The following is a 25661-nucleotide window of genomic DNA, read 5'->3' as shown; positions in this document are numbered from 1 at the left end:
GGGATGATGCGGGTGGTAGATTGCATGAGCTGCGGTGAGTTTGCGCAGTGCGGCACGCATAATTATCGGCTCCCGTATGAAGGTTGTGTCTGTGTACTATGACTTCAAACTGTTGCTCGAACATAAGGCGCGTTATCAAATTGGTCTCCCGTGGTGCGTGTGACCGTCGGGTTGGCTGTGTAGGTGCGGTTTGACTCGGGTGCTTCCGAACCACCAGGACCAAGTTATCAGCGGCTGAACTCGCATAGTCGTTGTCGTGTGTTTTCGCTGAAGCCATACGGTTTTCCGGCAGGCTTCCGAGTGCTTCAACAAGTGTGTACGTGGGGGAGTACCGCACCCTAGCTGTCTAGAACGGGGACCAATTTTTAGAACCTTATGCTCTGCGACCAACCGATGTGTCAGTCGTCAGTCGCTAGCGGTACGAGTAACATCGTGAGTGAGTTTTGTGCACCATCTTACCCACACTGTACTGATTAAGTTTTTTGGGTTAATCAAACATTAAATTAGCATAAAAAGTAGACTTCCAAAATTTGTTAAGTTTTAATGAGTTGCAATACATCAACATCCGATAATTTGTTCAAATTTCAAAAGTGATTTATTTTTCCGGAGCTGTTCGACAAGCATCGAAAAGAAGAAATCAAACGATTGGTTCAAGCAAACGGATCGAAACCGAAAAAAACAACAGACACTTATTCAAACAAAAAAGTCGCAACACCCTTTTCGCCCAGTACGGCAGGGGCAAAAAAAGAAAAACTTCGCTCTTCTACCGCTGCAATCTGTTGCTTCCTTCTATGTATTTTCTGCTGCTCCTATTTGTCTTTCATGGAATTTTCCGCCTCTCCGGAAAAGTACCACCCGGAAATCTGGAACTTTATTTTCGTTCCTCTCTTACTGCTTCCGTTTCGCCACCCATCCGTCGTTCATCTGTCTGTCTGTTTGTCATAGAATAATGGCTATTTGATCAAAATTTAATTACTTTTTCACAACTCTTCCTCAGAGTTTGTTCGAGTCTGTACACTTCTTTTTTTTTCAATTTATGTAATTACTTTCTTTGAAATCGAATCTGTTGTAACAACTTTTCGAGCCGCTAGCGAAAACTGGCTGGTTGATCATCGACCAGAGCCACCGCCATCCGTGTTCCGGAAACAGCTTTTCCTAAGCGAAGTTTTAAAAGTGATTAATAGGGGAAAGCACACACACCCAAACCTGAACCGTATTGTCAGGCCTGAGTCCAATATGGTCACCACACTTCATGCTGCCGGTAGAAGTTTGAGCCGCTGCGACATCCTGCATCAAACAAGCATCCGAGAAGCTGAACCGAAAAAGGAAACTCCGAACAAGAACAAAATCCTCGAACAAAAGTTAAATTGAGTTAATAAACTATGAAGCAAGCGAAACGAAAAAAAAACACATCATAGAACATAAAGTTTAACAAGAGTGCCTGTTCCGGAAAAACGCGCGCGCGACGCACACAACACACCCCCGGTCATCATCCCTTTCTCCCCCTTACCGGATTGAAGAGATCAGATCCCGGCCGCCTGGCAAAATCTACTACCTGCAACAGGCGACAGCAGTGCCAGGCCGGTCCGGTGTGCTGTGCTTGTGCATTTCCGGGTTGAGACACCGACAGCGCTATTCTTTTTACGCTGTGTCGTTGCTTCCGTAGACAGAGTCCAGTCATTCGCCCACTGCTGTTCAGATTTATCCCACTGATTCCCCCCCCCCCTCCTCACGATCCCCTCTATGAGTTAGAGTACACGATACGCGCCGTACCCAGCTTTGATCTTGAACACGTCGATAGCGGCCAGGAGGGAAACTACGCTACTGCCGGTTGGAACACTGAGCGCGGGGTCCGGGGAGAAGAGTCGTGTCGCCCGCAGACGGAATGGATCGAATAGCCATGACCCATCAGGTGAGTACTTTATGCTTGGACATTTTTAAAGAGTTTATTGGGAAAATTTGATCGGTGCAATGGGTTTCTAGATTTTTGCATTGAATTTATAGAGATCACGAGAAAAACAAACTTTTCCGTTTTAGAGAGCAAATATTCATAGTTCTACTACGAATGTGGTTCGTTGGTTTATTGCACTGTTTCTGAACAGAACTTATACTTCGCTATTTATGGAAATATTTCATGTAGTTTTTGGAAATTCACCACGATGGCAGGAGTGTAAAACACGAAAACTCATAAAACTGAAACACGAAAACTGATAAAAATTATAGTCGTGTAGTCGTCAAATCGTATAAAATGGACGTTATTATTTAAACAATAAGTAGGGGAACATGGGGAGACTTGACCAGGTTTTCAGCTAAACCTGCATAAATCTCTAAAAAAGCCTTCAATCCCTCAAAAGTCATTGAGATATAATGTGCAAAGCTATTGTGCGTCTTTATGACTTTTTGCAGATTTTTTAATTTAATTTTTGAAAAGTTACGAAAGTTTTTCTGTGATTGTTTTTTTTTTTGGTCAAGTTTCCCCACTGCGGGGAGACTTGACCAAGGCGTGAGGAGACTTGACCAAGAGAATTTTGAAAAATCAAAACAAAAAATAATGACATAAAACATAATGTAATTATTTGTTTCCGTATTGTCAAGATCCTTAGGTAGCAGTAAAAATATAAAAGGGTTGCATTTGATAAATTGCTGTTTTTTTAAAATGCATTTCTTTTTAAGGATTAACTGTACTGCTTGCATTGCATGTTCACACGTCACGAAATCAGTCCTACTATTGCTAACTTTGTTTACTAATACTAAAATATTAAGACTTTTGTTTGAATTGGGATTTTTTATGGCGTGATTAACATTAACAGTAGATACCAAAGCATAGTAAATATCAGGATTTTTTTATCTTTCTTCAGCTAATTGCCACTTGGTCAAGTCACCCCATAAAATCTTGGTCAAGTCTCCCTAACATTAGTTATTGCGTTTAATGTCATGCAAATTCTAGTAATAGTTATTCTAATGTTCCAATTTATGTAAAATCATTTCACTGTTTCACAAGGATTAAGATGGTATATTAGTACATTAATAGTAATTAGTAGTCGAGTAGATATGTCCATACAAAGTTTGATAAAATTTAATGCAAATTTATTAATTACGTAATATTTTCTGTAAGGAAAGGATTTTTCATTCCAAACTTTTAAAATTACCTTAAGGGATCGAAATAAGTATAAAAATATTTTTGAAAAAATTTTAAGAATCGAATAGAAGACAGCCACAGCCAAAAATAGAATTTTGCGCTTGGTCAAGTCTCTTCATGTTCCCCTAAGCTTCGAAATTATTCAACGATACTCTTTTGTGATGCTTTAATATTTTTTTAGATGAAATTGGGTAAAAAAATTACTTGTGGCAAAAACACAATTTTTTGAATGGGTAAATAACGTGATATTTGGCCCACCCAGGGCCGTAGATACGTTTTAGTAACTTTGAAGAGGAATTTTTCGTCAATAGTATTAGTAAAAGTAAAGAAATGGAAAGATTAAAAATGAATTACATAATTGCAAAAATTATAAACATTATCTAAACAAAAAAAATCAAAAATTCCCTTTGTTCAATTATACAAAAAACAAAATAAAGGGAAAACTTTATATTGAAATTGCGCACAGAAAAACTAAAAATCGCAAAATCAACTACATAAACAAATTAAAGTCAATTGTCAAAATATGTATAATCGAAAGCAAAAACCAAAACAAAACCTGTAAGAATCGAGAAAAGAAAACAGGAAACTAGACAATAAAATTGTAAAGACTAAAGAAGTGGAACATTGTTGAACAAATGGTGAAAATCATAAAAAAATCGGCAGATGTTGAAAAAATTCAAGAAATCATGAAAATGAAAAAAAAAACAGCTGCGAACATTGATATAAAATTAAAATGCAGAAACTGAAAAGCTCGAAAATAATAAAATATATTCAACATTAAAAACAAGAAATATTTAAAGCAATAGAAAAAGTGAATAAAGCGTTAAGAATGCGTAAAAGTAGAGGAATAGATATAAAAGACAAAAATAAAATAAACACGAAGAAATCAAAAAAAAAATGAATTGAACAAAAACGGACAAAATGGAAAACAAAAAATAGTATAAAACTAAAATGGTATACCATAGAAACATAACAAATTGAAAAAATAACAAGAAGAAATTGAAAAAAATAGATTAGATTATTTAAAGAATGGAAAACAACATTAGAAATAAAGCTTGACAGAAATTCGAACAACAGCCTAAATGTAAAACTAAGAAAAAATGCGCATAATGGCAAAAAAAATAAATCCAATGTTTTCTAGAAAAATAAAAAAAAATGAAAAAGCAAACCTATTGAAACCCAGACAAAAGCACTTTCAAAATAGGTTGCATGGAAAAATCAAGAATAACAAAAATGAATAAAATGAAAAATTAAGGAACGTGTGTAAAAAAAATTATAATAAATTAGCAATGAGAAAAAATAAAACTACGGAAAGCTAAAAACTAGAAAACATGTACCAAAATACGAGAAATGTAGATAAAGGGACAATGTGACATTTTGGAATGAATTTAAAAAAGAAAAATGCAAAAATATATAGAGAAAAAAGAAAATGGAAAAGGGGAATGATAAGAATGAATGGAACTAATAGACTAATTTTGAAAGTTTGATGGAATGACAAAATAAACAAATGAAAAAGCAAGGTATTAAAATATGAAACAACAGAAAAAATAAAATAGATTGGAAAAATTGCAAATAAAATGGAAAAACTCAGCAATGACTATAAATTAAGATAAGGAAATTGCAGATACACCACGACTTGCAGCCGTCATCAGTGTTTGTATCAATATGCGAAAGACATCAAAAAGGGGCCATGCATAAATGACGTAGTATTTTGGGGGGTAGGGAGGGTATACCAAATTTGTGACGAAGTGTGACGAGGGGGAGGGTAGGGCCAGAAGTTGTGCGACGTAGCATTAAGTTTAAATTTTTTGACGGACATCAAAACCCATTAATTAGAGAAAACACTTTAATGTTACTCCATTCGCAAGAAAAATAAATTTCAGTTCACACAAATTACTTTTCATGCGATTTTTCATAAGGTAAATTTTACGCTTCGCGAAATTACAAACTCGCAAAAGTACGAAAAGATTTTGTATGCGGATTTAACTTGCTACATTAGTTAGCTAATGTTGCTAACTAGTAGACTTAGTTTGGTAGCTGAATTAAATTTAGTGATTTAGATGATCGTATGCTTTTTAGAGTCATTGGAAACTGCAGGATTGTGAACTTAGAGAACTTCTCTTCACGCTCCCTTGACATATAAAATTCCAAACAAAACTATCGACACTATATTTGTCATGAAATGGGCTTATTTTGTGCGCAATTTGCTGTTATAATGAAAATGTTGATAAAAGTCGTCAAACATTTTGAAAGTGCATGTATTTAAAATAATTGTAAAACATATGTAATTTTTTTAAAGTGCAAAAAAATTGATCAGCGAAATTTTAACAAATTTTTAAAAAATCCATGTAAAAATGGGAAAAATAGCGAAACATGGATCAAATTACAAATAAGGGTTGTGGTTGGATTTTACGCTATGCTGGTTTCAAAAACATTCATAAAAGCTAAATAGGCTCTGCTTTATTTCTTTTGTAGTTCGTAGCACAAAATATATCATATATTCTTCACATTCACCGCAGAGTGTAATGCTGTGGTAGAGCATTTAGGTGTACTTTTTCGCAGTTTTGTTGATTTTTAGTACTTCACATCCTTGAATATCTGCAAAAAATCAAAAAGCACCAGCCACTCTCGCTGTGAAGGATAACCCAAGCGAACTGTTCTCTGCTCTACAGTAAACAAACGCGGGGCGTACAATCACACTTCAGTGTCTTTCAAGAATCTTTGCATATAATCCGTTGATCCATTGAAGTAAAGGTCCTGTGGGGTAAAGTGAATCTGAACCCAAATGGTGGTGAGCACTTTTTAAATATATTGGACAACACCGTGAGGAGCCCTACTTATCGATTAGGGTCTGCAACCCGAGAATGATATTTATGATGACTGTGTGCTAGACGATTTATAAAATGATGCTGAGAGTTCCTGATGAAGAAAAAATTGCAAAATAATCCACTGGATTCATCCGGGCGAAATCCGAATTACATAAACAAAGACCCGGAATTTGCCTCAAAAAACCGGTGTGGCAACCCTAAATAGAAAATTGGGAAGTTTTCTTTTTCTTTCTAATTACTTTTGATAATTACCCAGCAGTTGCGAAAACCTGACAATAACTGAAAAAAATCGATTTCATATTGACGAAATTTGAAGACAACCTCATGACTTCTAATCACATCATTAATTTTTTATCCCTAGCAAGTCTGATCTATTTTTTTATAGAAACTTTAATCTTAGGGCCATTCACTTCTTCATCCAAGTTAGAAAATTTTCTTTAAAAAATTCTCCATTCCTATGTGCGAGGTTAGGAATCGAACCCAGATGAGCTGCGTACATGGCAGTCGATGTACTCTGCCCGCCCTGGTCTGATCTTCTACTTGGGTACAAATACATTTATTTGATATCCAATATGCAGTAGTTTTTAAAATCATACACATGATATTGAATTTTTTTTACAGTCCAAACCAAAATTTTAGTTTCCGTTAAAAATCCGGGCCCCCTTCAAAACTTCCGACCCGTCCCCACCCCCTCTTGGCAGGCCCACCAAATATTTAGTAAGACTGCTTGTTTCGTTTTAACTAAATCTGTCAATAATAAACGCGTATTGTAGTTCAAATGGCGAAAAAGTTTTTTTTCAGTAAGTATAATAATATGGCCAGTAGGGTGGGACAAATTTAGATGCCTGCTCCGTGCAACTTTTTGGGTACCATTTGAGTACTAGAACAACTTTGCAAATATTTAGCTCGATTAGTGAAACTATACTTTGCGCCCACGCGTGTTTTTTTTTGCCAAAATCATGCGATCTAACCATTATGCCTAAATCGTTAAATTTGGGTCAATGACTTCGATGTCTTCGAAGGAGTTTGTCTACATTTGATACCCTTTCATATGGTGTTATTATTTTAATTTTGATTAATGTCCTTAAAAGTCAGATATATTTACTAACTTTCTTGCAAGCGCATATATTAAAATTATGTCTTCAGCAAAATTGTAAATCAAGCTTTTGCCAACAACTTTGCTGAAGACACAATTACTATACCTATAATATCTTCGACATTATTTCTGGTTGTTTGGGGATGATCCCTTTAAAGCCAATTATTTAATATAACATTTGAAATATCATTCTGACAAGTTCGAGATGTTCAGTAAAAAGCTTTGAATTATCAAAATGGAAAACATTCTGTAATACAACAATGGCTTATCTCGTATATTTATATAGCATTTTTTTTGAAAATGATGTGTTTTAATGGTGATCGGTTATTAACGGGGAAACGGCTGAGTTTACGTCAATAGTGTTTTCGGACTAGTTATCAAAAATATCACGATTTTTCATTTACAGCTACGATTTTTGTGATTAATCCTCCTATAAGTGAGATTTTTCAACTTATTTTTTTTGTGGAAGAAATGGCCTAAAATCTTTGAAAAAGTTGTGTAGATTGCTTTCACGAATATTTTTGCTGAATACACGTAATCTCTTTTTTGAATACTTAAGAAGTTATAGTTCGTTATTTTTGGAAGACCCCCGAAAATGTTTTTTATAAATATCTATTTAATTATCATTTCTACGGGTTTCATATATTCTACGAAGTTATTTCAATCGTCAAAATACACAATTTTTATTAAAACGTAGTTTTTCTTATCTCGAGTATTTTAAAAGATTTTCTGGAAAACAATAGTTTTTTTTCAAATTTTCTATAACTCTACTGGAGACAACGAGACACAAGTAAACTCCGCTGAGTTTTATAGTGTTGATGTAGCATTTCTAATTTAAATTAGAGCTGGTTTCCCGATTTTACCCGTTCAAAAGTTATTACTTCAGACCTTTGCTAATTTTACCAAAAATTACCCAATAACTTCTAAGTCGTAAAAGATTGACCAATGATCTCTTCTGGAAAGATTTGTATCTTGATAAGCCAAACAACTTTGTTGAATATACTGAAGCTTTATCTGCGATATTTAAGAAGATATGTTGAATAAAAGCTTTCAACGGGCCATCCATCAACAACGGTCAATAACTTCGAGTGTGCCATAAATAGAAATTTTTGGTCTTCAGTAAAGTTGTTTACAATAACAAATTCTTTGACATTTCTGAATTCTTTATCTTGTGTTCCATACTTTAAAAAAATTGTAACTATAACTATATCATCAAAATAAAGATCTTGGATCATCAGAAACCTTTCCAGAAGACCTCATTGCTGTACGCTTTACCGTTTTCCCGTGAATAATTTTTCGCATGCTTTTGGCGAAGAAAAACCACTGTGCCACGGTTAAAAATTTACAGAGGATTCCGCATGACGAATTTGACTTTCATATAATATCTGTAGGAATCTCCTAGATGTGGTTTTCATAGGAAATTTCTCAAATAAACAAAGTCTCGAAGACCTCGAAACGGTCTGACGCATGCGAAAAATGTTTATAAGGGACCACTTCAATGGAAAAAATGCGTTGACAGCGAAAATATTCTAGAAACACTGTTGGTTACTTGCATTGCTTTGACAAGACATGTCACGTATAAAACTAGCGTTCCTGGTTTGATTCTAGCAGATCAGAGTCGATTTTTATTACCTTTTGTAGATTTTCTCAATTTTGGCCAATAAAAATGTATTTTTATATGGGAAATTGCGGTTTTTTCTCTTCAAAATGGTGTATCCCAGGATCCGTTCAAATTATATTGAGATTATGTGTGTTTTTTATGTAAAAATGTCTGAGGAACACGATGGCGTTAGAATTTTCAAAATTAAAATATATGTATTGAGAGAATAATTAACTTTTAATATTTAACTGAAAAAATCGCATAGTTGGCAGCACTGCTACCAAAAATTAATATTTTTTTCTAGATTTCTTGAACAATTTTCTTCAAAAGCCATCTTGCGGTTTGATTATAGAGTAAATAGAATCGGAGATATGATCAACAGAAAATCAAGGGTTTTGGCAATTTGTAAAAACGGGGGGGGGGGGGGTGCTTCCATGACCCGAGGGGTGGTTCAATTGACTCAAAAAATTGGGTTTTTATATATTGGCCCTAGATGTACAATTCCTCCAAATTTGGTTCAAATCCGTGGCGGTCGATTACACGTGCTTTGATCACTTCGCGTGGGATGACTCTTATAATAAACTCAGCAGCAAACTGGGTGTGCAAAAATGAGATTATATCCTATGATTTGAGTACTGCGTAGCTAGCACTGGTCAAAGCATCCTTTGGCTCATTCATAATGATAGTTCCATTTAACGGAAAAAAATCCGTTCATGCAACGGATAAGTTTCTGAAATTATGTATAATAATCCTCCTATTCAATAAAATCTATTTGTGTTTCCAAAAAAACTAGTTCGCGCCGAATATATACATGGCGTTACATTCGAATGTTTTGTAGGGTTGCCGTGTTCATCCTATCCTATTATGATCCTTGTTCATAATTTGGGAATACACGACCGACAGTGAAACGATGTTCATGATTGCAGGAGCTTATTCGTAATTTTGTGATGTTTCATTACGTTATCGTGATATTTTATTCATGATTATTATCGAATTTTTCTGTCCGAGTAGCGTGATTTATGTTCATGATAGCAGGATCTTAGACGTGATTTTCGCAATTTCTATTCACGTTATCGTGATATTTAGTCACGAGTAGAGTAATTCATGTTAATAATTTCAGAATCTTAGTCACGATTGTTGATGTTCTTGTCACGAATTGTGTGATTTATGTACTTGATTTTATGATCTTAGTCACGATTTTCGTAAACGATTAAGCACTGAAACTGATCTGTTTTACAAAAGATGTTCACTATATTTTGGACTACGTGACTTACAGCTGTACACGGATGTTTTTTTCCAATTTGTTTATTTGACACGGCTCATAGTGGTAGCTTAACGGAGCCGTGGATCTTTTATATGTTTACAAATGGAAATAAAAATATAAGCAAATATTATTGTAATATTGGATCTCGTGCGCGCAACATTTTATTGCGAGCGGAGACCTTCTTTCGCGGGGTCTGCTGGCATACTGCATCTGGGGGGTCATCTAATTCTTTTTTAGTCTTTCACGTCCAGGTCGAAGCTGGCTTTGTGTCCGCGATCAGATGTTTTCCCCTGTTTCGTGCACTTATTGTTGACCAGTGTAAATCCGTCATTGTTATTACCTCCCTTGCCTATGTTGCTTACAGTTGATTTTGCGGTGCTGGATGCTTTAGTATGGTCTGAGCAACTGCTGCCACAAATTTGGCCACTGTTTGTGGTTCAGGCACTTGTATTGAAAACTCTGTTTTGGGTTGGTTTGCCGTAGATGAGTTGGCAATCGGTTGAGATGCGTCTTCCTCTGCATCTTCCGCGCAAGGTTGTCCATGATGTGCTGTCTGATTACAATACTTGCATGTAGGAGTTTGCCCCTCATGGGTGCATAGCGTAGTTTGTTTAATTGTAGTTCCGTGAGTTTTGAGTATTACTGTCAAGTAGGAGGGTACTCCTAACGGCGTTTTTTGTAGTGAGGAGTAGCATCCTCACTACAAAAACGCCGTTAGGAGTACCCGGGAAGAAGTTTCTCCAAGTGTCAGGTGTAACGGATTCTACTTCTCCGTATTGCGACATGCATTTTGCAATTGACTCAGGAGGGGTACGAGGTGATAGGTCATGTAGCTTTATATCTATATAATCATTTTCAATATAAACGGGAATCTTAATCCCAACGTTGTCACTTTCAACCACGTGTTTTAAGTTTTTCTGCAAAACGAAACGCTCAGCTTGTGCTAACGTGTTGAATGATATTAACACTGCACTGCGAAGATGATGATACTAAAGGTACAACACTTCCGTAAGTCTAAGTTGCATTTTTACCTTCAAAAGGTATTCCACTTCACAAAAACTCGGGCGTGTCGAACAAAATTTCAAGTCAGCGACGGCGGCGTTGGGTCGGAGTAGAGCTTTTTCGTCAACTTTACTCATCATAACAAGAATCCGATGCTTGACAATGTACACTAGATCGAGAGGCATGTTGTTCACTTGGTTCGATTGTATGTCTGACAGCGGCAGAAGTAGAAAGTACACGGTTATATTATTGCGTGTAGTGTTTTTAATCAGTCTTTCATAAACTATGTAGCCTCATGGAGGGGGTCTAGTAAAAATCTACGTTTGTCTAGGAAACGAAGAGGGTTGGCTATTCCAAAAGTCTACGTAGTCTTTATTAAAATTGTTTATCCTTCTCATACTACTCCTTCTCTTACTACTAATCAATAAAGAGACTGATTACCTACTTTTTATAGAAATAAGTGAATCCTTGTATTCGAAAGTATGGTTGTAACATTTTCATCTTTTTGCATTTATCTTTCTCATTTCTATCTCTTGGCGGAGAAAGTGTCCAGGAAAAACTTTATTTGCTTTAAGTGTAGCCATACGTTTTACAATAGCATTACTTTTCATTAAATAGACTAGTAGATAATAAGACTGTTAATTTTTAAGAAATTCAAACTTAATCGTTTACCCTGACAAAATACCCATTTAAATGTAATGTTTCACTTTTCAAATAACATGGAATAATAATTAAAGTTAAATTAATAATTTGTTCTTGTCAGTTTAGTCAATGCTTGTTACAAAATCAGAACTCAGGACAAACACTAGCAACCCAAACCAAATTAGACCTCTGTTTGTCTCTTTTTCTTCTATGAGATAGGTTCGGAAAGTATTTCCATATTTCTTAGGCAAAACTTTGGAAAATGTAGTTTTTTCAATAATAATAAAAATTCGATGATCAAAAAAATACCTCTCGTTTAAAGGACTCCTCCCAGTTCCACGAAACAAAAACATTCCCAATTAATCTCATTATGGTTTTTACAGCAGTTTGAAACTGGTTTATTTTTGGTGATATATATAAAAAACAAAACGATATATGAATGTTCACAATCATTTATTATTTATCGGTCCTCGTAAGAATTATTCGGTGATATTGTGAAATATATATTTATTTGTATCAAGAAAATACAGTGGAGACTCGATTTTATCAGCAACCGATTTTATCAGCCTTTTGACCCGATTTTATAAGCCTCATATGAAAATTATTAGTTGGTAGTTTGATGGGCTCTAGTACATGAACCAAGTTGAATTCGAGTAAATCCTTTCTTATATTTCTTATCGTAGAGATCCGAAAAAAGCAAAAATAAAATTATTGATTTTTTATTAAATTTTGCACTGTCAGACCCCCTTAAGGGGAACTTAAAGTAAATAATCAAAAAAGGTTGCGGGGCTGTATCTAAGGATCAAAGAAGAATATTTTAAGAGCTTCGGTTCATTAAAAATGCAGAAAAATATATTTATTTATTTTTAATTCGTTTATTTGACACAGCTCATAGCGGTAGCTTAACGGAGCCGTGGATCTTTTATACGTTTACAATACATGTAAAAATAAAAATACAAACAAGAATTAATTAATTGGATCTCGTGCGCGCAACTTTTTATTGCGAGCGGAGACCTTTTTTCGCGAGGTATGTTGGCAAACAGCGTCATGGGGGAGGGGAGGTGTAAAGAAAAATATATGTCCCGATTTTATCAATGTCCCTGTTTTATCAGCTTAAAATTCGCCAAGGGGCTAATAAAAACGGGTCTTCACTGTATAAAATTTTTCTAGTAACCTATCCGATCCATAATGTCAATTGTACTTATATTAATACGAATTTTGTTACACGAATCGCCACGTACAAAAGTTGCCATCTAAACCTAGGCAAATCGTCATTCGTACAGGTTATATCCGATGTAAAATACTGGATACTGGAGTACGTGCTTTTGTTGCATTGATTTTTAGTCAGAAAGTTTATTCGCATTTTTAGGATGATTACTTACAAATATCTAAATTTTGTTGAAAACTAATTGTAGAACGGTTTTTGAAAAAAAAAAAAAAAATGTACATTACTGTATCTATTTTTATTCCATTCGTCTGGAGATGCCAAATCCCTTTTTTTACATTTTGAATATCGTAAAACTAAAATGTTGCAATGTTATTTCTTTATAAGAAGAAGATTTTTTTACTGCCATCTTAAAACTAGAAATACAATTCGATATACAGAAGTGGGAACAGTAGTTTGTTAACGAAAAATTTAATAGCAATTTTAAAACTACGAATACATTTAGGAATACAAGATGGCGACGAATAATTTTTAATGAAAAAAATTACAGCTATTTTAAAACTAGAAATGCAGAATACAAATAAGATTTTTGTGATGAAGGCTTATGCTTGTTCTACATATTAAGAGGGGATTTATTTCCATCATCGATGTAGTAGCAGCTGGGCCGTAGCAAGGTCTTCTGGCGTGCTTGGCGGAGTTTCAGTTTTGCTCCTCTTTGGTGTTTTATTTGGCGTTCTTTTTCAGGAAATGGCACACTTATCCTGGCTTTCTTTATGACCTATCCTCACTTAGCTTACAAAGGTAGTGTTTGCACGCCTAAATCCACGCCTCTCATTCTGCTACTATCAGTAAAAGGCTGATAGCACCCAGTCGGTCACCGATCTATGGACCAAATATCAGCAAAAGCCTTTGATGAGATAGGAAATTTGAGATAAATATTTTGTCCCACTTTTTGACGACCTATTTTGAACAATGCCATCAATATGGGGCACCAAACTCAACAGTATAGTTTTGTGAAACTTCAAATATGAACTCTCTGCTGATCAATTTACAACATCATGCGAAGTCAGGTGTTAGAAGGTGAAGGACGAAGCAAGCTTTCGAGTCTTAGTGAAATCTGTTGACGCGAGGTAGTTGAAGGCGACGGACAAAGAATTGTTCCGTAAAACTGTACGTTTAGATCGGTTTACTGAGTAGTCGATTTATTAAGGAAAACAACCCACTTCGACGATACAAGAATACGAAGAATTTCTTTAAATATTTGCTTTATTACCAACCGTTATGCTTATTTCCGGTGGTTGGAAATTTGTAAAAATACCGAAATCCCAATTTTCAAAATATTCAAGCGAAATTCATTCGTGTATGACTGTGGCTCAATTTATCTAAATTCCAATCGTAAATCTTGAACTGTATATTCATTGGCGCTAGGCATTTGGAGGCGATTCGGGGAGCATCTATTCAGAAGATTGTATATTAAGGTACCAATAATGGCCTGTGTGGAAAAAAGTGACCATTGAATTCAATAACTGGATATAGCGAAAAAGTATTAGCACCTCGAACAAAAATCACTATGCAAAATTTGAGCTCAATCGGTCATGATTAAGGTGTCAAAATGATCAAAGTGCCAAAACTTTCACCCGTTAGTAAACAATATTCGAAAATCGAATTAATATTTTTGATGCTAAATCGTCGCTGTTGTGCTATCTTATGACAAACGCCATTTTGGGGTAAACTGAGCTAGATATGCCACATTACGTGTTTGAAAAATCTCTACAAAGTGGCGTTTTCAGAATTTTGAAATTCTACTTGGTTACTTAGATATAGCGAGAAACATGATGAGAAATTGTGAGTTTTTTGCTTCAAATCACTGTATCTAGGGATTTGCTCAAGCTATATTGAAGTTTTAGATGTTTTTATATGTGAAAATGTCTGAGGAACACAATGGCATAAACATTTTCAAAAGAAAATTACACGACTTGTGAGGAAAACACATTTTTAGTATTAAACTGGAAATAAAAGATATTTGGCAACACTGTAACCAAAAATAACATTTTTTTCTAGATTCCCTGACTCATTTCCTTCAAAATGCATTTCACCGATTGTTTATAGACTATATGAACGCAAAGATATGAATAAAAGTTAAAAATTGATGATTTTTTCTATGGAAAATTTTCCATGCACGATTATGACACGCCATACAAATTTTGTCATCAATACACGCCTATGACACGTGTGAGTGCGACTTTTGTTTACATTCCTAGTAAAAACTCGCAACATAGTCAAACGATCTTCATATTATTTGAGAGATTAATGCAGAATAGATAAAAGCATCAATTGTCTTCTTTGGATTATTTATACCATTTATAGGTTTCAAGATATTCAATCTCAAACTTTAAAAATCGTTTTTCTCGAAATGTGCTAAATGGCGCTTGTCATAAGATAGCACAACAGCGACGAAATGTCTTAGAATGTCATGAAACGGCGAGATCTAGTGTCATCTCGAAAACCAGCTTTTATGGGAATTGAAAATTTTTCGAGTTGAGTTGAGACTTGGGTTTGGAAAGACAGCTTTTAATTTGTATTAAGCTGCTAATAAAATCAGTTTCATCAAATCATACATCGAGTGAAGATAAATGCCCCTATCAGTGCTTAAGATCTTCTGATTGTCTTTCAATTTATTATGTCTCCAATAATTTCTCTCTCGTCCTTCGTATTCTGTCAGTGTTCGCTTTACTCCGGGCTCGTTGAAGACTCCTACTTCCAGTATAAAGTCAAACAGATTGAACTCGATCGGACCATATACGATCTCCTTTCGGATCAAAGGTAGTACGTGAAGTATTCTGATGATTTGGAAAGTGCTAATAAGCTCAGAATTGTGATGTTCTGTCTAAAGCAATCAAAGAACGTTATTGTGAACAAACCTTTTAAGACTGCACATACATACCTGATCACAAAGTTGAGATTGATGGTGTAGTTACCGATTCGAATTTGTCATTTGTCGATCTACTGAAGCACGGCTGGTTCAAGGAACAATTACTCAAGTGAGCGAAGGTTTTAAATGGCTATCTCACTGGACGGAAAAAAATGTGTTTCCTTTCAAACTCGTGTCGGGTTACTTATGGTAGGACTTCGCTTCGTTTAATTACGTCATGCATTGTAGCATTGCACTAATTACAAGCAAATAGGCCTTTGAGACAATCAGGCTCGGTGTGTAGGGAGAGTTCGCATGATCTAGTATCATGTTCACGTACAAACAGAGTCCTAGTTATACGACACTCTTAGTACTCTTTTCCAGAAATAGTAGAAAAGGTTTCGTCACTTAACACGACAAATCAATGTGCTCGTTTGGCTCAGGAAGAGTGTGACGCTGAGGATCCCATTTGAGGACACCTTTTACTGCTCACAAAAACTATAGGCAGATGAGATTTCTTAAATTTCTCTCTTGAGAGGCAGCCAAATATACCAGCTCGAGGAAGCTCTGATACAAAGCCGAAGCAAACTGTTTCTGGTCTCAAAAATTTAAAATAAAACAAGCGCGCTTTCAGGAATACCAATGTGACGTTTCAAAAAGAGATTTAACGTACAGGATCGGCAACTGATATTGCGGCATTCCTCCCTATCAAGGAAACTTCAATTCTCACGGTACGATATGGAGTTATCTACTCGTTGATAATTGATTTACCTTACTCTGAAGTGTATCTATTAAGTAGGGACATTTATTTACCACAATTTACTCAACAAACGATCAAATGGGGAAGGTTCGCCGTCATTTTTTTCGAAGAAGCTGTTATATTAATCCTAAGACAAGACGTGACGATAGGGGTGGGGGGGGCCTTTTTTCCAATTTTACGTCAGAATGGTCCAGCTCCTGATTGGCTGATTCTGACTTTTTGCACCGTACGCATTGTTACTGCAGGGATACCGAAATGATGTTTGGCATTATTGCTATATTGAAATTGTTTTATCGAAATACAATTCGGCTGGTATATTAAAACGAATGATCACCATATTGAACCAATGTTATAACTTTAAAAGCATACAAGATAAACACTTGGTGTCTTCAGCTTAATTGTTCATAAAAGAAAGAGCTATAAATGATGACATCATCTCAATATAATCGCTCAAAAGAAAAGTTATGAAAATATCTCACTTATAGGGGGATTAATCTGTGAAAACACAAAATCAAAAGAAAAACCTGTTTTAATCCACCTAGCGGTGCAATTGTGCCTTTCTCATTTCTCTAAACTATGGCACGGAGGCTTTTTATGTTCAACATAATTGTGGAAATGTCCATTACATTCTTAGTACACTTTGCACTTATACACAATGGCATGCCAGCCACGAACTTGATGAGCTACGTGTCGACGGTGAAACACTTGAAACAAAAAAATATCATACTCCATTAGCCTAATCAGCATTAGATCAATGTTATCGGCTTGCTAACTCATTTTGTCATGCGGGGATGGATATGTGAGGAGGGCGAAAGTCCCATGAACGAATGACTCCCCAGCTTAAATTGGTATGCTTTGTAATATAGTGGTGGTTTAAAGATGATGGGGTTGAAAGGGAGGGGTATGAGGTGGTGGTCTGAGGGGTGATTTAAGGAGATTTTTAAAGGAGGGGAGTGAACAGTAGAGGGGGAGTGTAACCCCTCTCCGTAAACCATCAACTACGCCCCTGTTAAAATCCAGAAACCTTAAGCGAGTCGAAAAAAAAAATTGGCCCTCCGGGATTAGGTTGACGTTTTTCAGAGTGATTGCATAACCTTTCTATATGAGAAAGGCAAAAATGTGCAAAATCCAAAAAAGTGAATCTTCGTCAAATTTTTTTCGTGTTTGCATCAAATCTCGACGTTTTATGCACCTTGAATACATTTAGCATCAAAAATAAAAATTCTATTTTTAATTTTTCCTATAGTTATGAGAAATTTCTGTGTGGCCGCACTCTGAAACCCGTAATTCCGGAACTAGAATTCCGATCGATCCAAAATTCAATAGCAGCCGATGGGAAGGTTGCACCTTTCATTTGAGACTAAGTTTGGGCAAATCGGTCCAGCCATCTCTGAGAAAAATGAGTGACATTGTTTGACACATACGCACATACATACACACACATACACACACATACATACACACACAGATACAGAGTTGGGAATGGGATATGACACTCGGCCCTCCGGGCCGGGATTAGGTTGACGTTTTTCAGAGTGATTGCATAACCTTTCTATACGAGAAAGGCAAAACCGCAAAAAATATTTTTTTTGCTCATACAAATATCTATATCTCGGAAACTAATCATCAAAATCAAAAACAAGTTGATAGTGTTCTGTCTGAGTGTAGACCTTTCATTTGAAATTGGTTTGGATAAGATCGGCTTAGCCATTGCTGAGAAACACTAATGAGGATTTATACGTTACATACACACCAACATTGTCCCAAATCGTCGATCTGAGTCGATTGGTATTTAAGACTCAGGCCTCCGAAAAAATCTTAGAAGTTTGAACGAATTCTACACATTTCTTTCGATAGAAATGTAAAACCAAGATCATTGATTATCCGTTGGATCTCGTGCACGAAACATTTCATTGCGTACGGAGACCTTCTTTCGCGGCGGGGAAATAGAAGCCTACTGCGTCATGGGGGTCCGTTAATTATTTTCTGTCTTCCACTTTCACCAGTGACCAGTGTAAATCCGTCGTCATTGTTATTGATTTCTCCTCCGATTGATATTGATGTGATTGATTTATATTGATATTGAAATTCTGTTTTGGGTTGGTTTGCCGTAGATGCGTTGGCTATCGGTTGAGATGCAATACTTGCACGTGGAGTTTGCCACTCATGGTGCATAACGTAGTTTATTTAATAGTAACTACATAAGAGTTGAGTCTTATAGTCAAGTAGGAGGGAAAGAACGCCGTTAGGAATTCCCGGTAAGAAATTCCTCCACGTAGCAGGTGTAACGGATCCCACGTCTCCGTATTGCGAATTGCATTGTGCAATTAGCTCAATAGAAGTACGCGGTGATAAGTCATGTAGCCATACCTCTATATAGTCATTTTCTATATACACGGAAGTTTAATTCCAACGTTGTCACTTTCAACCACGTACTTTAAATTGTCCCGCAAAAAAAAGTTCGACTTGGACTTGGTGTTGTATGATTCCGACACTGCATGTTGTAGATGATGATACTGAAGATAGGCAACTTTCTTAAGCCTAAGTTCCATTTTCACTTTCAGAATGTGTTCCACGTCACGTAAACTCGGTTGTAACAACACAAACAACGACCGCAGAACTTTTTTCGTCAACTTTACTCATGATAGCAAGAATAACTACAATGTTTTCTTTGTCTCGAGACAATGCACAGTAGATCGAGAGGTTGCTAGTTGTCGTTCACTTGGCTTGACTGTAGGTCTGACTCAAGCAGATGTAGTAAGTAGACTGATTTGGGCAATTTAAAACATGTATAGTAAAGAGAGGAAATTACTAAAGATAGCCTGAATAGTGGTCGTAGTGGCAAAGTTTCCTCAAACCAGCAACAAATTGGTGCCAGTTAGACACAAATCGGAAGCAGCAAGTTGATTACACTTTCACGCAAGTCGCGTTACTTATTGAATTACTCTAACTGGCGCCCATTTAGCGCTAGTTTGGATGTATCATCTAACAGGCCCCAAGTTAGCGCTAGTTACTGGTGAGAAAAAGTCGAAAAACCTAACGTTTTAATATGTGGCTCTCGGATGAGTCTTGATCAATAATTTCGCAATACCGAAAAATAAAGAGACGGGGAAAACCATCTCCATGCCTTTCCATCCCCAGAACATACTCGCTTTAATGGTGTAAAACTGAAGGAAACCCAAGGTTTTCGCCCATAAGAATACTTCCTTTCATATTATTGGTGTGACGAGGAATGACATAATCAGAATAGATGAAAAGGAAATGAAAATAAATGGAATTCTTCTTGGCTCCCGTTAGTCGTTGACGGTGGCAGTGCAGTGGTAACTGTAAGGGGGACTTCTTTTCCGGATGGAATTAAGAATAGCTTTGCACTCTGTTCTGTTCCAATGAAATCATGGTTCGGCCCACCCGAGTAGCATAAAATTCGGCTTCACTGAAGCCCGAAACACTAACTACGCTTCTGACTAGCACTGTCCTTGATCGTAGTAAGTGACAATGAGACATTCCAATGGTGCTTGGCGTGGGGAATCCCCCTCCGACAGCATCCAACCATTTTTGTCCGCACAGCACCGAACCGAAACTGGCGAAAAATGGAGAAAAGTCACCCGGAGAAGTTGACCGTTTTCAATTATTAAAGAGCCAGTCGCCAGTCATAAAACTGTCACCACTGCCTAACCAACGGGGCACTGAGACTGGGAATAACTTTTAGCTTTAGCTTATGACTCGAGAAAATATTCCCGCTACTGGCCAGTTCGGGGTAAAATCTCCGAAGCAAAGAGTTCTCGTTTCGTGATGCAAAACACGATTTAAAAAGGGAGTTGGCACGGGAGACAAATTTTCGACAAACTACTGCACTGCAAACAATAAATGTGGCTTTCGGTCAGTAATTTAATTCATTTCAAAAAAATTACTGGCATATTTGACAACGGTCTGGATGAGCACTGGTTGAAATCATTCCGGGTTGGTGCAGATGCAAATTTTGCTTCAATTTTTGCCAGTGGAATGACAGGAATTTGTGTCAATAAAGAATTGTTCAACCGGCAGAGGCAAAGATCAAAGGATGGAAACTGATTGTTGCTAGTGCAGTACCGTTGTTGAGGTTGACCAAAGAAACTGTCCAAACATTTCGCTCGCATATAGATCGTTTAGGACAATTTGCTTGCCGTCATTATTCAGAGCAAAGAGTGAACGAAAATCAAACCGGATAAACTGACAGTCTCTGTAACAGTAGAACCACAAACTTCCGACCTGCGAAAACCTTCCACTGAAGTGGGTTACGCAACTTAACGCCGTAACGGAACGCCCATCGTCCGATGGGCGCGAAGGACCTAATTTCCAATTTGCAGAGCGTCATCAACAACTCAACTCGAGAGAGCTCATCGTCAACACAGAATGCCAAACTTTGTCCAAGCTGAAATATTCATGTTCTTCAACAAATTGAAAAGTGACACTGCTCTGCTCAAACACGGCTGACGGCAAAGCGAGGTGGAAAAAAAGTCAAAAAATGCAAATAACATGCTCATTTTTTTCGGGAAGATTTTTCCAGGCAACACGCGACCCCGTCCTTGTGCCAGCAGCGTTGAGCACTTCGGGGGTTGGTGACGACGGTTGGGACTAGGAGTCCGTTCCTATCTGTCTCGTCTGTAGTCAGAAGTCAGTGGCATAATTAAATTTCATTCGTTTTCCTCGGTTCCGGTCCCTGGCTCACTGGTTCTCTTGTCCTAGGAAAGGGTGCTTTTTTGTATTTTTCCATTCAGCGAAGCTTGTGGGAGTTTTTGAGTTTCGCGTGTAAACCACACGGTCGGACAGGGTTTCTCCTCGGTACATAGAGGTTGGTAGGAGGTGATGGGAGCAACAAGTGAAAAAGTGAGTGACGACGCTGACGAATGGGGCGCTGCGAACGTCTAGATGCTAGATATGACGCACGGTGATGAATGCTTTCAAACTAAGGAAAATTTAATATAGTTAATAATTAGCGGGAGGGGGAAACTCGAAGCGAAGGCTATTACATACTGCATCACGGTTGATTTTGTGGAGGCCATGCGTTATTCGGTTTGAAAAGGCTGGTTTGTTGAGAAAATAGTCGATTATATTTTGCTTTTTTCAGGAGATTTTAAAAACATTATCTATTGGTTGCATGCTAAAATCTGAAATCGATGGTGGATTTGTGCTACAAAATTCAACGCATTCAGCTATGCTGTGAATAGAATTTTAACTTTCTACAACGTGATTTAAAATCGTATTTCTAGTATTACAATAGTAACACTATTGAACAATAGGTAAATTGTCAGTTTATTTCCAACCATATCAGTGTGCTTCAGCTTCTGTCTGAGCCAATGCAAAGAGAACGAAAAAAGTTACTGGTATGCATTATCTGAAGAAGAAAGGATAACGTTATTTTTATTTTTGTGTGGTGCGACTGGCGATGGCCATTGACTTCAGGTCTTCCGCATTTCGGAAGTCACCTTCATCCAATTCGAGCATGTCTGGCACGCGGTGCTGATAACCTTCAACAAATTCGGCCTTGCAAAAAGATTTAACAGAACAACTTAACTGAACTACTAATAAAACAATGTATTTTTACATTAAAAATAATGTTAATTTGGAAATGCGGAAGTTTTTCCTTTTTTTTGTATTGTAACGACATATAATTAGCAAGGGACTGGAAGGTGAAGTATTTTTCAAATATTAAGAGCCATAGTACTCAAGGGAGAGCAAGGATTTGAAGTAAGAAAGTTTAGAAAAGCGTGGAGTAGGGTCAATGAACAAGCTTAGAGTTTCCCGGTTACTTAGCTTTTTGTCTTCTGCAGCGCAGGAGTCAGGACCTTTTGGCATTAAATGCGAATCACCTGAGTCTGCGGCATGTCCGGACAAGCGTAAAGTCAATTTAATGACCTATGCTGTCGGAGCCGACAAATCCTTGCTCTCCCTTGAGTACTATGGCCCTTAATATTTGAAAAATACTTCACCTTCCAGTCCCTTGCTAATTATATGTCGTTACAATATAAAAAAAGGAAAAAAGATTGACTCACTATAAGTCGTTAATAAAAAAGGGAAAAAAAGGAAGTTTTTCCATTTCCTGTAAAAAATGCAAAATGTGGGTTAGCCCCTTTTGGACGCCAGCCGTTCATATGGGGAAACTAGTTTCCAGGTACATCAAATGATGTTTTTGTGATAAGAATGCGGGTAGATTAACCCAATACCTCCTCCCTGAAGAACAAAACCGAAGGGAGTGACCCGATTACACGGCGATTTCTCTGTACATATCAAGGACAAACTAATACGTGCCAGTTCTGTGAACCAACGGCACATGGTCGATCTCCTGAAAGGTATGCCAGCACACAGGCTCCAATATCATTACCTGAACTACAAACGGATGCCAAATTTGTGACTCAACTCAACTCAACTCAAACTCAACCACCAGTGACGAAGCTACTACTAAGAATGGAGAGTTCACACTCGTGACCCGCAAGGACAAGAAGCTAGGGAAAACATCTGATCGCTAGCATCAAGGCAGTAATCAAGATGATGATATGGACGTAAACGACAACCAGAGAGACATGGTTGACTGCGAAGAAGTGGTTGGCGAGAAAATGAATCCAGTCATATTCAGAACTGACAATAAATATAGTACCAGGTTTTATTTATTTTGGTTGACAGGACATTTAAATCGAAGCTTACACTGGAACCTCCATTTACGAACCAACCCCGGAGTTCGTAAATTGAATATTTCTGGAGGGTTGAACAAAATTGTTCAAAACTCTGACGATAGGGATTTTTTTGGAACGGGCTTGAAAGGTAGATGACGGAAATCGATGAGTGATGCCATTTAGAAATCCTACATAAGAACTTTCGGTTGAGCAAAACTTTTTAAAATCTCAACTATATTGATATATTTGGAACGGGGTTGGCGATACCATCAATATTTTTCTCAACCAGAAGTCACCATCTAATATTTCAAAAAGTTTAGATGCGTCGGTTTCCATCATCTACTCGTTAACTTCTTTCCGAAAATATCCATATTTTTTTTGGTTTATACCAGGTATATAAGCTGAAATCCACTGAGCATATTTAGCTACCATAGAAACGTCATTTTTTTTTTTAGTGAGCTCGACACCTGTTTATATGAATCATTGTACATCATCAGTGATTTCATATAACAAATTACATTTTCCATTCCGTAATCAGGTTTAAGAGCATATGCGGGTAAGGGTGTCAGCGTGAAAAAAACAACACTTTTTGGCGATTTTTTTAGAAATTTGAGTGGAGTGAATTGATCAATACTTTTGTGCATTATAAAGTATCATTTCAAAAACATTCTGTAATTTTTCTATGCAAAAGTATCCGCAAGCGACTCGGAGGCGAAGCTTTTTGTAGAATGTCTCTGGAAAAAACACTATTTGCAGTGTGACCTGCCATTTAAAATCTATTTAACAGATTTATTTCAAACTTTGCATACACATTCTATGTAAGATATACCTAACCCCTGCGTTAAGGTTTTAAGACAATCTTCAATTCAAGAGGTTTTTGACTCAAAAAATGGCGGCATTTTTCGTGAAAGATAGTATTTTTTCTTTCGAATGGTTAAAAAAAACCCTGATTGACTAATAATAAATAAATAAATAAATAAATTAATTAATAAATTAATAAATATATAAATAAATAAATAAATAAATAAATAAATAAATAAATAAATAAAAGAATATTGATGTAACTGTTATCTTTTAGTTATTAAACTTTTAACGAAGTGATCCCTTTGCCTGTTTTGAATGGGGCCAAACATGGCTTCGAATATCATGAACTTTACTGTTTTGTCAAAAAATGAGGAGGTAATAGTACATTAAGAAGAATATTAGTACATAGTACGAATAATCTATGCAAATTTGTCAGTAGCGAAAAATTTTGAATGAGACTAAATTTTTGTGCATAAGGACACAAGAGCTTACATAAAGTATGTTTTTTTAGTGTTTCGGATTCTCGTCAGTAACAAACACCAACTCAATGCTAGTTAGATAAGTCCAAACCAGCACCAAATTGGCGCCAGTTAGACACTAAAATCCAAAAATTCATTCGGATTTCAGTGTCTATCTAGCGAATATTTGGTATTAAGTTGATGTTAGTTACTGACAAGGAGAATCCGAAATACTAAAACACTATACTTTAACTAATCAAGAAGAGTGACAGAATATGAACATATTCTAATGAATATTACTAAATAAAATATGGCCGTTTGGTCATGGATTACTGGAAACAATATTTTCCCCCATATACGAACTTTTTTTACGAAATAATCGACTTACGTAACTTTTTTTACGAACTAGATTCGAGACCAACCAAGGACTAAATTCGTAAAAAAAAAGTTTGACTACGTGCAATACCGTGTGAAGTTGTATACAATATACTCACGGTGTATTTGGTAGAACAAGTTTTTTCGAAAAAAAAATCTCTAAAACTTCAGTATGTGATAGAATGGACTTTTTTCTTTCATTTGCAACCAAATGTAAAATAATCGATCGGGAGCCCCAGAACAACTTTCTTTTAATTTTTTTTTTTGAAAATTTAGGATTTGCAATAAAACTGTTTGACATTTTTGCCACTAGGTATTGCTATAACCATTGAAGTAGTACTAAAAATTAGAATTTGATGGGAAAATTTATTATCTACAACTAAGTAGAAAACTATAAGCCGATCTAAAATCTCCCGGAAAGTTATAAAAAATTTATCAAAATTTAGGATTTGCGTAGAGTCTGGTAAAAAAACCGATTTCAAAAAATATTTTCATTTGTTAAAAATGGTTTGCTTTAATTGTATTCAGAGGAATCTGAGTGCTGACAAAGTCCCACCTTAAAGCGGAAAAAACACATAATGCCACATTCCACTAGTTCTTGCGCACCAAAGATATCTTATGACCAATGAGATAAGAGAATAATAGATACAATTTGTATTAAATAGGTACACTTTTCAAACATGTTGGGTAAAATAGTATAAAAACGGTTTTTTTCTGTCAAAATATATTCGTTTCTTCTTTTTCATTTCTTTCCTCGTTCTGGAGGATGGCTGCTGTAATGTTGAATAAACCTCCTTTTCAATCAACATCTTGCAAGATATATTTGGCTTAAATTTAAACCTTTATACTTGAACATTCGTATTTGACTAGATATTTAGTCATTTGAGAAGCCTGGTGTTGCTGTTTCCAGATTCTTGGCAGAGTTTCCAGTTTCCCGATATACGATCTTCGCTCTTATCCTATATTA

General features: G+C 36.3%; 1 long non-coding RNA gene across 1 annotated transcript in view; it reads left to right on the top strand.

Moving 5' to 3' along the window:
- The first annotated feature begins 369 nt into the window (after positions 1–369).
- Positions 370–25661, top strand: part of LOC131691127 (uncharacterized) — a 182253-nt gene continuing 156961 nt past the window's right edge. The window contains exon 1 of the long non-coding RNA XR_009305721.1: positions 370–1912. This is a non-coding gene — a long non-coding RNA (uncharacterized LOC131691127). The remainder of the gene's footprint in view (positions 1913–25661) is intronic.

Source organism: Topomyia yanbarensis, chromosome 3 (assembly GCF_030247195.1).
Source record: "Topomyia yanbarensis strain Yona2022 chromosome 3, ASM3024719v1, whole genome shotgun sequence".
Classification (NCBI taxonomy): Eukaryota; Metazoa; Arthropoda; class Insecta; order Diptera; family Culicidae; genus Topomyia; species Topomyia yanbarensis.
This window is presented reverse-complemented; position numbering and strand designations above follow the sequence as displayed.